Raw genomic sequence first — 13,747 nt, 5'->3', positions numbered from 1 at the left:
AGAAACATATGTCCATGTTACACATTGGCAGAAATATGCTAAAAACACACCTGAGATTATGCCTACATTAGTACTTCCAGCAGTACCCATTCGTGGTCACTGGGACCCCGTCACCCACACTGCTAAACTGCTACAGCAATCCCAGGCACAGGTTGCAGATTGGCCTTAGGGCCAGGGAAAGGACCGTGACACTTTGCCTGGGTTGTATAGATGTAGCATTAGTGTCCTAAACAACTCTTGTTCTTTTGGAAGAAAATGTAAACATTGATCCACAGCTGATTTAATTTAACATTTTTTCCCCATTGAATTTTCAATGACCTTAAAGTCCATCCAAAGAAAACATCTACTTCTTAAAGACAGAGGAAAGTAGGCTTTGTTCTTTTCTCATTTTTCCTTTTCCTACTGTTACAGCCTTGGCTCCATCCAGCAGGCAGAGCGGCTGCCAGCTAATACCCTCAGCAAGAGGTTCAAATTCAGCCTGTTCTAGAATTGCTGGCGCGCTTTGGGTTTCACCGCCACAGTGCCCACAGGGCATTGTCTCCTCTGTCTGCCTGACGCTTCAGCACACAGAGCATCATCTGCTTCCTGCACAGGGATCCTGCGTGGAAGAAATAACTAGACATCAGGGAGCTGCAGAGAAAGAGAGGCTAAGCCTGGCAGTGGAAGGAGCACCTGGATGAAAGCTGCCTCCCATAAGGACAGGAGACTTTTTTCAGAAAGAAGTTTTATTTAAAACAGACTAACACAAAGCCAAATCCACCTTTGCTACAGCTGCACTGATCTTGGTGGAAAAAAAAATGGTTGATTTTGATGAGGTACGGTCAATACAATTCCATCTTTGGGGATGTTTATCTCCAGAAGTAGCTTCCTAAACAAGGAAGGAAAAGGCAAATCAAACCGACAGCATCAAGGCAAAGCTTTGATACTTACCTCCTGACTTTTTACACTGCTGTATTTCATAGGTTTCACAACCATTACTTCTGATTTACACCCATTTGTACAAGAAGCAGGGCCAAGGACATAGTTGCCCAACAAGAGGAAGTCACCCCATGAAAAACATCCATGGTAGGAGTTAAATTAAAACGCAAGTCCTTGGATTTCTGCATTTCATGGACAATTTATTAAGCTGAAAACAGTACACTGATGTCAAGGTTTACAGCACAAGTTTAGCTTAAAATGGCTATTATCCTTTTTCAGCCTACCCTCTAACTGAAAATTTATTATCTCCTGGATATTCCTGTTAGTGATAGAGCCAATAATTGCTCCCATATACCCAAACACTGAGTTGTTTTCCTGAATGCTGTGAAAAGACTACAATATGCCTTATGTATCAGGCAGTCACTGGCAAGTAGCTGATACTAATGTACTCCACAGCAATTACCTTCTTGTGCCCAAATTCCAGAAGTCAGGCAGAGGCCAAGCACTCAAATTTTCAGGCTGGAGAAAGTTAAAAAGCAATTAGAAGTGCAATGCCCTATTTTGTAGTGGTGTTACTGCTCCTCCTGTAATACATGTTCCACTGAAAGAACAATGTATTTTCATAACTATTTCAAAACTTTAATTTTATCTTGCAGATAATGCCATCTTTGTACAAAAAATGGCTCAGAAAGTGCCTTTTTGTTTCAGTCCATCCAGGGCATTTTGCAAAATAAAGGAAACCCACCTACAGAGTGCTGCTTTCAGGGTGTAATTAGCTTTCTAACACTCCTATCTAGATTATTTCAGTGATACCAATTCCCAGTTATGTCCTTCTTCCAAATCTCAAAATAGTATTTAAACCACCCCCCAAAAAAAAACCCCACAAGTAATCCATCTTTGGAAAACTTGAGCCCAAGGTTACTAGTCAGAAAGAACGATATAGAATTTTGCCAAAATATCAACAATGGTAAAATAAAACAGCAGGCACACAGTTAAGACTTCCAGATTTTCTTTTTTAACAATTCAAACCAAGTATTTTAGTCTTTAAAGGAAAAAAAAACCCCAAAATTATTTAAAAATGCGTTTAACTCTATGACTTTCAATGCAAAAGTTGATCTCTCAATGCAGAGGAAACATACATGGCAAGAGTGCACCAGGTCCTTGTCTTCCAGACAAGCTGTTTAAACAAGAAAACTACAGCAGCTTAAGAAAGGGAATTCAGAACAAAGGATCTGAAGTTCCAACTGAGCTAGAAATGACCTATTATAGTAGGATGCTAAACAAACCTCAATAAACTGGACTTGAAAGAAAGTAGTTGGGAGAGTCACATGTTTAAATTTCTTGATTGAAAGCTATTAGAGAATACAGGGGAAAATGTAAACATCCTCTTCCTCCTATACAGTCCTCATTCCAGCAACATTTGCCCACTGTCCCCAGAAGATAAAGCCATAATCCCACCCGGAGAATGAACAGTTGCAACACACGCCACTTAACTGAAATTTGTTTGTAGGTCCAGGTGTTTGTCTAGCCACCTCAGTTTTGGAATATGCCTGCCCACAGTAGGCATGTTTGCCAATGACCTGGATTCAATTTTTCATGTACTGACAGGAAAATAGAAGTATACTCTTAAGTATCAAAGTTCTGAATTTTAAAATATGGGTAATGAACTCATCTACTGTAAACAACAGAAATTTGTGTTCCTGGGTGTCTCAATCCATACAAAAGATGCAGAAATGTACATCTGGTACTTCTGTCAGCTGCCATCTGGTCTTCCTTTTCTAGTTAGCTATCATTTTCATATACGTAATGGAATTTTACCCCTAAGTTTCCTACCAAAGCAAGTGCAGGAAAAAAAAATTGTGTACGAAAAAATAATCATGTGAACAAATACAGTAGGTAAAATTTATTGAGTTCTTATTCACCAAGATTAACAGGCTCTTCATATATTACAAGAAACGTTAACTTCCATCTGAAACCTTTATACACAGTAAGAAAAGTGTATACGCCCACAAAAATTAATAAAAAGTATGATCTGCAGAAGGGTTGTCTTGGATGAACATTTTTGGTTTTGACAAGAACCCATTTGCTCAAAGGCTGGTTAACTTTGTGGAGAAGCTTTGAGGCATTTTGTTGTTCCTTCACAAACTCCCTCCACTGATGTGCCTCTTACCTGAGGAATGTGCTGGCAGACAATCCGGATCTCCTTGGGTTCATTTCTTTCCTAAAAGTTAATTGACAAGGCTCTTTCGTGAGAGAGACCAAGTGACAAAAACGTGATCTGTGAAAGGACCATGGGACAGCAGTGATGAGAGAAGTCGTGCAGATGCAGCCAGCTGCATCTGAGTGGGTTGGCTTGGTTCACCTACAGCTCGAGGAACTGCTCAGCTGCAGTTCACCCCATCCTAAATAGTACACCGGGGAGATATTGCAGGCTTCCATGAACACAACCCATCTATCAACTCCGGGTTGATATCCAGGTAAGAATTCAGTAATATGAGAGGAATTGCCCCCTAAAGGCTTTCTTTACTGGCTATAGCAGGCTCCCAAGTGACTAACCCGGATGTAGCCTTCTGTGGATGCAGAATGCCCGGAGTTCCCGCTCCCTGCCCCATCTACACAGGAATATATAGCAATGTGGAAGCAATTTGCTGGTGAAACAACCGTTCAGAGCAACAACGACAAAATGTCCGCTCCACTTTCAGGACGTCTCACGTAACGTAAGAGCTATAATAATTAAAGCACTGTGCTCATGAAAAACACATAACTTAAATTTTCCATCTCTCTTTCACTACCTGATTCATTGCAACGACCTCCCTGGTTCATGCACGTACATCCTTTGAAAATTAAATGGAAAGGACGTGGATTTGGAGCTGTTGAGAGGAAATGGAATATGGAAATGTGCTTGTATTTTAGAGACAGATTGCTCACCCAAGCCTGAGAAATGTCGGTACTTTGACTATTGAGGAAAACCAAATATTTAGTAACAGCTTGAAGTTCCCAGTTTCTCTCTGAAGAGGCTATCAGCAGGAAGAGAGCCATGTTCTTTAAAGACCTACATCCATTCGATGGGGAAAATGCTGGCTGACCTCAGCTTAACTAAAAACCAGCAGGAATTTTTTTGTTTAGCTAGAATAACAATAAAAGATGCCTGCCCAAGACCCTGGCTGTGACAGTATGTTATGGAAAATGCATTAACATTCCAGCAGTGTTAATCACTTGATCAGGAAGTCAGCCAGCCAGACACTAGGGCTTCCTTTTTGGAGCTCCTGTGTTGAGAAAGCGCTCCAAGTGTTCTCCAAAAAGCTTTTCAAACAGTTGTCTTTTGCGGCACACCTAGCAAGATATAAACTATTTCAGATTAGCTGCAAATCCAGAATCTCTCACAGAAAATTCCCTCCCTTTTATTATTAAGGGAGATAATAAATTGCCTCCCTTTTATGATCAGTGACCCTGTCAGCCATACCATTACTGCCACAGCCACTGGTCAGTGGGCAGCTCCATGCTGAGGACAACCCCAGAGCATCTAGAGCTTTTTGCATGGGAGTGACAACATCTGCTCGACCCAGATATAGAGAAAGCGGGGGAGAGCCTGGCTTTCTGCTTCCACCTCTTGCCTGCACACTGACCCACTCAACGCTACATCCAGGTCCTGACGGCACACAAGCAAATTCCTACAGTGTCCTTCCCTCAAGCATTGTTTAGGGCTTTTGTTCTCCTGGGAACGGAAGGCACTCAGCACCTCTGGCACTCAGGCACTCACCCAGCACCTGACATCCATGAATACATTCAGCAGTGTGTTTTACTGGAGCACCAGTCATATAATGTCAGCCCGATAGCTGAGGTGTTGACTTACAAATTATCAATCTTGTGAGATCCCTTCGGCTCATATATATATAATCGTAGAACCATAGAATCGTGGGATCATAGAATCATTTCAGTTGGAAAAGACCTTTAAGCTCATTGAGTTCAACTATTAACCTAACAGTACCAAGCCCACCATTAAACCATGTCCCTAAGTGCCACATCTACATGACTTGTAACCTCCAGGGATGGTGACTCAGCCACTTCCCTGGGCAGCCTGTTTCAATGCTTGATAACACTTTCAGTGAAGTTTTTCCTGATAGCCAATCTAAACCTCCCCAGCACAACCTGAAGCTATTTTCTCTGGTTCTATTGCTTGTTACTTGGTAAAAGAGACCAACACCCATGACACCCACCCATATATATATATATATATATATATATATATAAAAATAAGGTTTTTTAAAGTAATAAGACCAGAACAGTAAAAAAGAACACATGTAAATGTTATATAGCACTAAGGCTCTTACAGTGCATAAACTTTAGAGAGAATATAGGAAAAGGATTTTAAAGGAGAAAAATGTAAGGACTAATCTACATGTTTTTGACTATACCTCTTTGTTTGGAGAAAGGGAAGGGGAATCTGTCTCCAAGCAAATGTTCTCCAGTGGAATCTGTTTAATTAACTTCTCTCACCAGTGCAGCCAGGAAAATAAATAGCCCATGAGAAGGTCAGTCTCACAACAGCAATCAATATAGCAACATGCAAAATAAGCTCTGCCAGAATGGCATCCAGACTGTTTAAATCTTTGGAGATAATCCTGTATTTCCCATGAACTGCAAACACAGGCTGAACAGAGTATTTATGTCCTTTAAGACCTCAGACAGTACCAACAACTTGTAGGTTTTAGAAACCTTAGGAGGGGAATGAAGAGGAAATAACTGGGGTCCTGAGAACAGCTCTGCTTTGGGTGCTTACTTCTCTCCACTGGCTGTACAACAGCCTTGGGCTCCTAGGAGCTACACACAGGACAAAGCGATGCTGGATGCCAGAAAGCAGATTCGGCAAGCTGCTGAAATCTGACCTTGAGTCAAGAAGGAGTTTTTAAGAGTAACTCAACAGGAGGCACATCTGCTCCTGGGTATCATGGGCAAATCATTAGCCAAGTTCCGTGGAGGTGAAAGCAGGCCCTCTTTCATTTTTCACCCCTTTATTCAATAAGAACCTTTCCTCTCCTATGTCATATAGTGTGGGAGAGAAAACGAAGCCTTGAGAGTAATTATCACAACTCTAAATCCTGAGTGGTCCTTTCAGGGAAGCATAGCCCAGTTACCACTGAAAGGATGGTGTGGGTACTAACAGAATAAAGGTGAAGAATCATTAAAAAAAAGTGTCTTTGGCAGAAAGTCTAGGAAGTTCCCACAACCTTAGCAGAAGCACAGCTGGAAAGGAACATTTTTCTACTTCACGTTTGGCAAAGATGTCACGCTCCTAGATGTCAGTGCTCACAAGTATTGTTAGTTTTTCATCTCCAGCCATTGATCACTTGGATAAACTCAAACTTCAAAACACCCCATAGTGTTCTTTAGAGCTTGCCTGTGGAGCTGTGATGCAGGAAACAGGTGTCGAGTCTAGTTAAAGTCCAGCGTATGAAGAAGACACTGTGTGAAAGGTCTCTGGCTCACAGCAGCAAGGCCAGTTGTTTTGCCGTGGCCAGCTGCAGCACGACTCTCTGCTGCTCCTGGCATTGCTCAGGCATGGACATGAGCCATGGAGTGAAGTCCAGCCCAACCCATGCAAAGCGCCAGCTAACACTTCACAAAATGGGATGAACTTCAAACTGTGGGGATCTAATGCTTTTGCTAGCTTCATTTTCTCAGGAGAGGTGGCAGAAGCTTTTAGCAATGAAGAAACAGCAGAAAACAGCACCCACCAAAAGGCAACATACCTGGAAATACAGTAACATATGAATAATAAAACCCAAGAAAATGTGTCATCAGCTATGAAAATACTCCTGGTAAAGAACTAAAGTAGCTTTTCTAGCTTCCCTACAACGTCTTCATAGCAGGAGACCAGCATTCAGACACCTATCAATACATCCTCCTTGTGGGGCTTTGCAATTTTCATTTTAATCTTGCACAGATATTTAGCCAGGAAAATAAAGTTTTTGGTTTTAATCCTAACTCATTTTGTATCTGTCCACACAGAGGAATGTAAACAACCAGAGATTACAATGAGTTATACGCACCTTAAGACAGTTTCCATATAGTCAAATCAAGCAAACTCTGGTTATGCAGAAATCAGAGCAGATTACCTCGCCAATGGCCACCAGCTTATCTTTGTATTTCTTGAAGAGCAGGAGGACAGATTCCACGTCCTGTAGTAAACCAGCTCATGTGCTTTGTAAAGACTGCTGGGTGCTAAGCTGAGCCACAGCAAACAAAACCACGCACAGCAGTATTATTGTGCATCTTGAAATGCAAATCATGAAAATGACAGTCTGGGACAGAGAGTATCAGTCTACTGCATTGCTTGCAGCTTCTGAATAACCTAATTACTCAGCCCTTTGAGAAGAAAATGAAAAGATAGATTCAAAGATGGTTGGAGGGATACTAGTCCAGGTAACTCTGCTAGTAAGCGGAGGAAGAAAGACCCCGTTCTTCCTAATCTGGCTGAACTGAATTGAGCCTCATCCTCTAAGAGCTGGGAAACCTCTGAGAAAGGCATCTTGGCAACTTAATAGGTCCCTGGCAGCCTGGTCCTGCGTGGTGTCCTTTCCAGAAGGAAGGCAGTTGTCAGGGAACAGGTCTTGTTGGACCAGACCAGTCCCAAAAATCACTGCCTTTTCAGCCAAGCCCTTCATCACTCTGGGCTATTCAAGAGCACAGGGTCATGTTCAGGAGCTCAACAGCAAACAGGACACAGACAAACCAATTTCCCAAGCACCCTGTCCTCAGCTTTGGTAAAACTTCCCTGTGGGCTTCCAGCAATGAGACCCCCATCCAGTGTCGTGTGGAAAGAGGCTGGGAGGGAAGGAGACCTCCTCATTCCTGGGAGGTGGGGGCAAGAGAGCCTCTACCAGCAGGGCTCCCACTGAACCTCAACTCTGTCTGCACTGGTGGCAACGGGGTCAGCACTTACCCTCCTTGAGTTATGCCCCAGCATTCACCCTCCCCTGCCACAACGTGCATCCACTAAGACAGCAGGGATGAAGCAAGACCACTGTGTGTAGCTGCATGTCTCCAAAAAAATGGGCAACCTAAGGACTCCAGGAGGAAGCTCTGATCATCCTGATACCACAGCAGCGTCCATGTGCTGGCCAAGAAAAAAACTCTTTGGATAAATGGTGTGTCTCCCCACACAGATTATCAATGGATGTGCTACACTCACTGAGCACAGAAGGGATTATTTCAGAGAGCGCTGACGTCTGCTCATGCATATTATATACGTGTCACCCCACTGCATATGCACTTGCCATTGCCTCAACTCAGCACAGAGGTCCTGTGTAGTACAGACCTGAGTTTCTACCCCGACTTTTCCACCCAGGAATAATGGCCCCTGAAGAGAAAGGAAGTTATTTAGTGATAGTTTGATTGGTGCTCCCCACATAGTGCTCCATTTAACTTCTTCCCACAGTGCTCCATTTGTTTGCTTCCTCCCCCTTTGTTGTGCATCCAGAAATGTTCTGAGCACAAAAATGCTCTCTCTATGTATTTATAGCAAAGGGTCAGTGCCAATCAGGACTTCAAAGCTGCCCTCTCCAGGCAGTGCACTTCACAAAGACAGACCTTCCTGCTAGATAATCCCAGGTCCTTTCCCTTTCATGGGTTCACCAGTGGTCATGTGCTGAGCAGACCTAGGAGGTCCCAAGCAGCAGGTCCAATTCCGCCTGGGAGATGCAGCCTCCAACATACACATATTCCCATGCGTATGGAAATGAGTTAGCATGGTCATGCTGCCTCCTAGTACACATCTACATCTCAGGTTTTGACGGCGGTCAACAAAATTTGGCAGTCGAACAGAGCTCTTGAAGATACAAAGTTCCTATAAGGTTTGTGAGAGTTGGTGGCCACGTAGGTGACACTGACCCTCTCCATTCCCCCTTGAGGCTACCAAGAAGAGGCACACACCCAGGTGCTGAGTCTGACAACCCAAGCATGACCTGCCCAGCTCCAGACTGATCTCAGCATGTGCTATTTCTTGCCTAAATGGCGATCCAACCATTGTCTCAGGGAGACAACATGGAAGAGAGATGGAGAATTACAGGGAGACCACAGGGACACACAAGAAAGCCAAGGTGCTGTGACGGGCAAAGCCCAGAGGGTACACGGCGGAGCAGGTGGTACCATGGCAGGGATCAGGGAGCTGGAAATGCGGGACCAGGAGTGCTGGGCTGTAGTGAGAGCATCACAGGACATGGGCAGGAGACTGGGATTGCTGTGGTGAGGAGGTCATAAATCCCTGGGACAAAAAGACTTTATTGGTTGTACTGCTTGCGAGATAACTTATGTCAATGCAGGATACATGTACTTTATCTAAGCTGCGGCTGGGCACTGCCAAGGAGCCAAGCGTCTCTTTGCCCTCTTTGGTGACAGAGCATACAGCCCTGGCACAGCCGAGACAGAGGATGTAAAATCTGAATGTGCATATTAAAGAAGTTAAGCCAAGTGTCCACACCCTGTCACAGAAATACAACATACACATGGGAAGGAGCCAGGCACGTCACCTGGACTTGCAGCGCTGCACTGCCCATCTGCTCTGCCCCAAATGGGATGAACCCAAAACACACAGTGACGGAGCCAGGATGCCTTTGGGGGCGGGAGGAGGCAGGGATACATCAGCTGTTATTCCCTGGCAGCAAGCGTGGCCCAGGTGCAGTAAGTGCCAGCAGCCGCGGGGACCTTGCAGCAGATGGAGTGGACACCCGTCATGGTACCATGGGGCACAGCTCTGCTGCTCTTTAGCACTACGGGCTTCATAGGTAGGGACTGAGCGGGGCTGGGGGCACAGGCAGCTCTCCCCTCTGCAGGCAGGCTCTAACAGCCAGCCCCAGGCACAGCCCATGCCCAGCAGGTGGTAGGTACCTCCGGGGCATCACCAGTTGGATTACGCTGCCCATGTTGTGGCTTTTCCAGGTCTCACTCCCTGCACTTCCAAAACAAGGAGATGTGGCCCTGCTTCCCCCCACATCGGTGCTGCACTAGGGTCTTTCAGGCAGCTGTCCTCGCTCCTGCGCTGGGAAGCTGAAGGCTTGCTCAGCCACGCCACACCACTGGTCCTGTGCCGTGGCCGGCCAGGCTCACCTGTATGTGGCCACTGGCCATGGACACCGTGCAGCTGCCTCGCCTGCCCTTGAAGGCAGCATGCATAGACATGTTACCTTGCCCAAGCATTGCAGACAACATCTATATATTTTGATGCTGACTGTCACTTTGGTAGGACATCAGATATGTCCCCAAGCATCGTCGCAGTAGTAGCTTGCTGCTCTTCTGAGCCCTTTGAAAACAAGCCAGATATTCCTGTTCTGTGCATGTGCTGCTTCTCTAAAATTTTTTTAGCTTTGCCTTAGGTTCCTTGATGCCGCCTGTGCACTCGCCTACATGGCAAGCGCTCCACACGCCAGTGGCTCTGTGCCCCCAAAGCACAGTTTTCTAGGGCATAGAGGGGCTACACCTTGTTCCTACAGACTCCCTGACCCAGTGCCTCATTATTTCTGCTTTTTCAGGTGGGACACACCACCATTTTCACCAGCAGACCTGGGTGTGGTAGTGGCACTGATCCCCTCTGCTGGCATTAAGCACCCTGTTAGCAGCATCTCTCTGTGCACAGCACCGAGCATTTGGGGACGTGGGTATCAGTTCCTGCCCCAGGCACTAGTTCATCAGGGCCATGATCCTCACTGTGTTTCCTCACTGTTCTGTCATTTACAGCAGCTCAAAGAGGGGCATAAAAATTTGCCAGGCCCTGGAGCGGGTGCTCTGCACTCACTGCACGGTGAGCCCCCCACGCAGTGCAGTGAGGGTTTCCATGCCCGTGCCCCAGCCGATTCACACCAATGGAAAAGTCAACCCAGGGGAAATGGACGGATGGATAACCACCTGCTGAAAAGGGAAATGCTGAGACAACTAGGTGCTATGGCAATTCATATCCCTTCTTTGATCTCAGCTGTATCTTTGTACTGAGTATAGAAAGCAAGAAGAAGAAAAACAAACCTTTCTGCTAAGCAGTGACTCTCACAAATCCATTTTCCTGCTCTATAACGGGAACAGAGGATCGAACCCCAGCCTGCATTAGTGAAAAAACAAACAAAAGCAGAAGTTCATTCGCGATGAAAGTTGCATTTCCAGCCAATTATTTATTTGCTTTTGCCTCTAAAGGGCCTATCTATGTATTGCATAGGAGCCTGTTGGAAGCACCTCCAGTAAAAGTCTTTGGTCAATTTGTTTAAACTCTTATCACAATAAACAGCAGGATTAAAGAGCATATCATCCACTTGGCCTCATCACCACCTCCTCGCTTGTTCCCATGTCAAAATCTGGAAAAACTCATTACCCTTGTAACTTGTCCCAGAGTTCAGGCTCTGGTAGTCCATGACTAAAAACAAGTTTCAGAAGAAAGGGCCCAGGAGGTTAAACCACCTGCAGCCCTCCAAAAACTATTTGAGTGAGCACAGATCGAGCCCTTAGTCAGACACTTAGCTGTTGGTCCTGAACTCAGAGAGGTTTTCCAGGATCTGAGGTGTTCAAGTGACTCATCCTGAACCTTGTAGTTCTGCTATACCCTCTCCACTCCTGCAAGTCACTTGGCCTTCAGGCAAAATCACCTCAGTCTTGTTCCACGTGAGTCCTGCAAACGGCCTGGCATGCGTGGCGAAAGAACAATGATGCCAGCCAGCTGAGGAGCAGCAATTTCAGCGTCCTTCCCACCCTTGGTACTTACTGATTCAAGGAAGGTTCCTCACTGAACCAGGAAGGTGCAAAGTACCTCTGTGTGATTTGGTAGCCACTGACAGCACACGCTGGCCCACTATTTTGTCTCTATCAACAGACAAATCCACTTTAGAAGCAATCTAGATCTCCAAGCTCCACATCTTGCCCTATGGAAAGTACCTTCACATTATTACCGCCACCCTGCACCCCCCTCATTATTTACGCCTGGTGTTAAGCTATGCACTCACCGTAAGCCCTTGCACATGTGGGAGTCCCTGGTGCACGCAGTACATCTGCGTGCGTTATTTTAAGCCTGGAAAGAACTGAGTGACATAGGGCTTTTCTTTCTGGCAGAAGCTGTACCAGCCAGAGCTGTATCAATAACAGAGTATTGACTGACGAGCAAGGCACTACTTATGCCAAAGAAATCACAAACCTTTCTTGATTTTTCTATCACATCATGCACATCCTGAAAGACACAGACATGAGGAGTCATTCAAAAATGCAGATCCGCTGCCTGTAGCATCCCAGGGAAAGGTGATGGCTAAAGGTGTCAGATGGAGCTTCGGACCTTCCGCCTTCTGTACTGCTGCAGAGCATCTGTGCCATTCCGTCTGTGAGACAGAGGTCACCAGGGCTGTTGGCGTCTCTCAGAATTAATGGCACAAATGAAGAGAAAACTTGGGTCTCCACTAACTCTGTGCTCTCTCTCATTTCCTCTCAGGTTTCCCAGAAGCTAAACATGGCATCCAGCTAAATCTGCACTGAGCCCTTCCTCTGGTACATCTCTGGCCACTCCAGTGTCCCGTACTATGTGGGAGGGGACATGGCTTCTCGGGACAACCTGAGAGGCTGCTAAAGGGCTCAGCACACACTCTGGTATTGCTGAGGGCAGCCTTTGTGGGAATGGCGGGTTTCACGGTGTGCAGCCACACGGCTCCCCATGAGCCGCCCTGCCTTCCTGAGCCCCCCCCCGACCAGGTGTTAGCCTGGAGTTGGAGGCAGAAATGCAAGCTCTCTGATAAATCCTCCTTTCCAGGGAAAGATGCAAGACGACTGCTGAGGGATCAACGTTGTTTCCCAGCTTGGAAACCACACTTCCTCCCCCTGCACATTAGCTGCCACCCGTTCTGAGCCAGTGCCCTAAACCGGTGGGTTTCCTGCACAAAGCAACGGCTTCATTTCCAGCACCTGCTGCCTCGCCGGCACCGACTGCAGCGGGCTGGGGCACGGCTCGGAGAGCACAGCCAACAGCACCGGGAAAGGGTGCTACTTCTGACCCTTGTTTGGTGCTAGGGTTGCCAAGATGGGGTGGGAATGACGCTGCATTTTCCTTTTCTGAAGCACCAGGCCACCTCTGCCATGACTTAGCTCAGGCGCCACAGGTCTAAGGAGAGGATAAAGTCAGCCTGTTTTGCCGCAGGCACCCTGCCAGGCTCGCCCTTCCCACGGCTGTTGCAGTGCCAGGGCCCTCTCACCCTGGAGGAATCAGCCCCACACCTCCTGCCCCAGCCCCACTCCTGCGCCACCGCAAGCACCTCTGAGCCCTGCTGCTGCAGGGACGGGGGCAGAGGTCCCACAGAGCCACCCATGCTGGGCTGGCCACCCTCAGCAGCGCCCGACCCAGCTGGTTGCTGCGGGTCAGCGTGTCTACAGGGTTTTGCAGTGCTGCAGCAGCAAAAGGGATTCAAGAGCTCAGGGCAAATATCATCTGACTGACGCTAAGCCTGAACCAGAGCAATGCCACCCCCTTGCAGGGAGAGGAATTTTGAGCAGACTAAATACTTGACATTGCCCTTTTTTGCAAAATCAGCATTTTCATCCAAGACTAAAAATTTCATTAAGAATAAGGCGGCCAAACCTCTGCAAGCATTTGAACACTGCCTGACTTTTTACTAGGAGCATCTCCATATATAATTGCGTTCCCATGCAATACTGGGAGCCTTCCCATCACACAGGCAGCAGGAAGCACATATAAAGGTGCCTGGTATCACCTGTTTAGCATCTCCAACAACAACGTGATTATTTATCCTTAATGTCAATCACATTAATATTCTTAAGACTACTGCACACCTGTTCCCTAGCACCATCTGCAGGC

Source organism: Falco rusticolus, chromosome 12, assembly GCF_015220075.1.
Source record: "Falco rusticolus isolate bFalRus1 chromosome 12, bFalRus1.pri, whole genome shotgun sequence".
Taxonomy (NCBI): Eukaryota; Metazoa; Chordata; class Aves; order Falconiformes; family Falconidae; genus Falco; species Falco rusticolus.
This window is presented reverse-complemented; position numbering follows the sequence as displayed.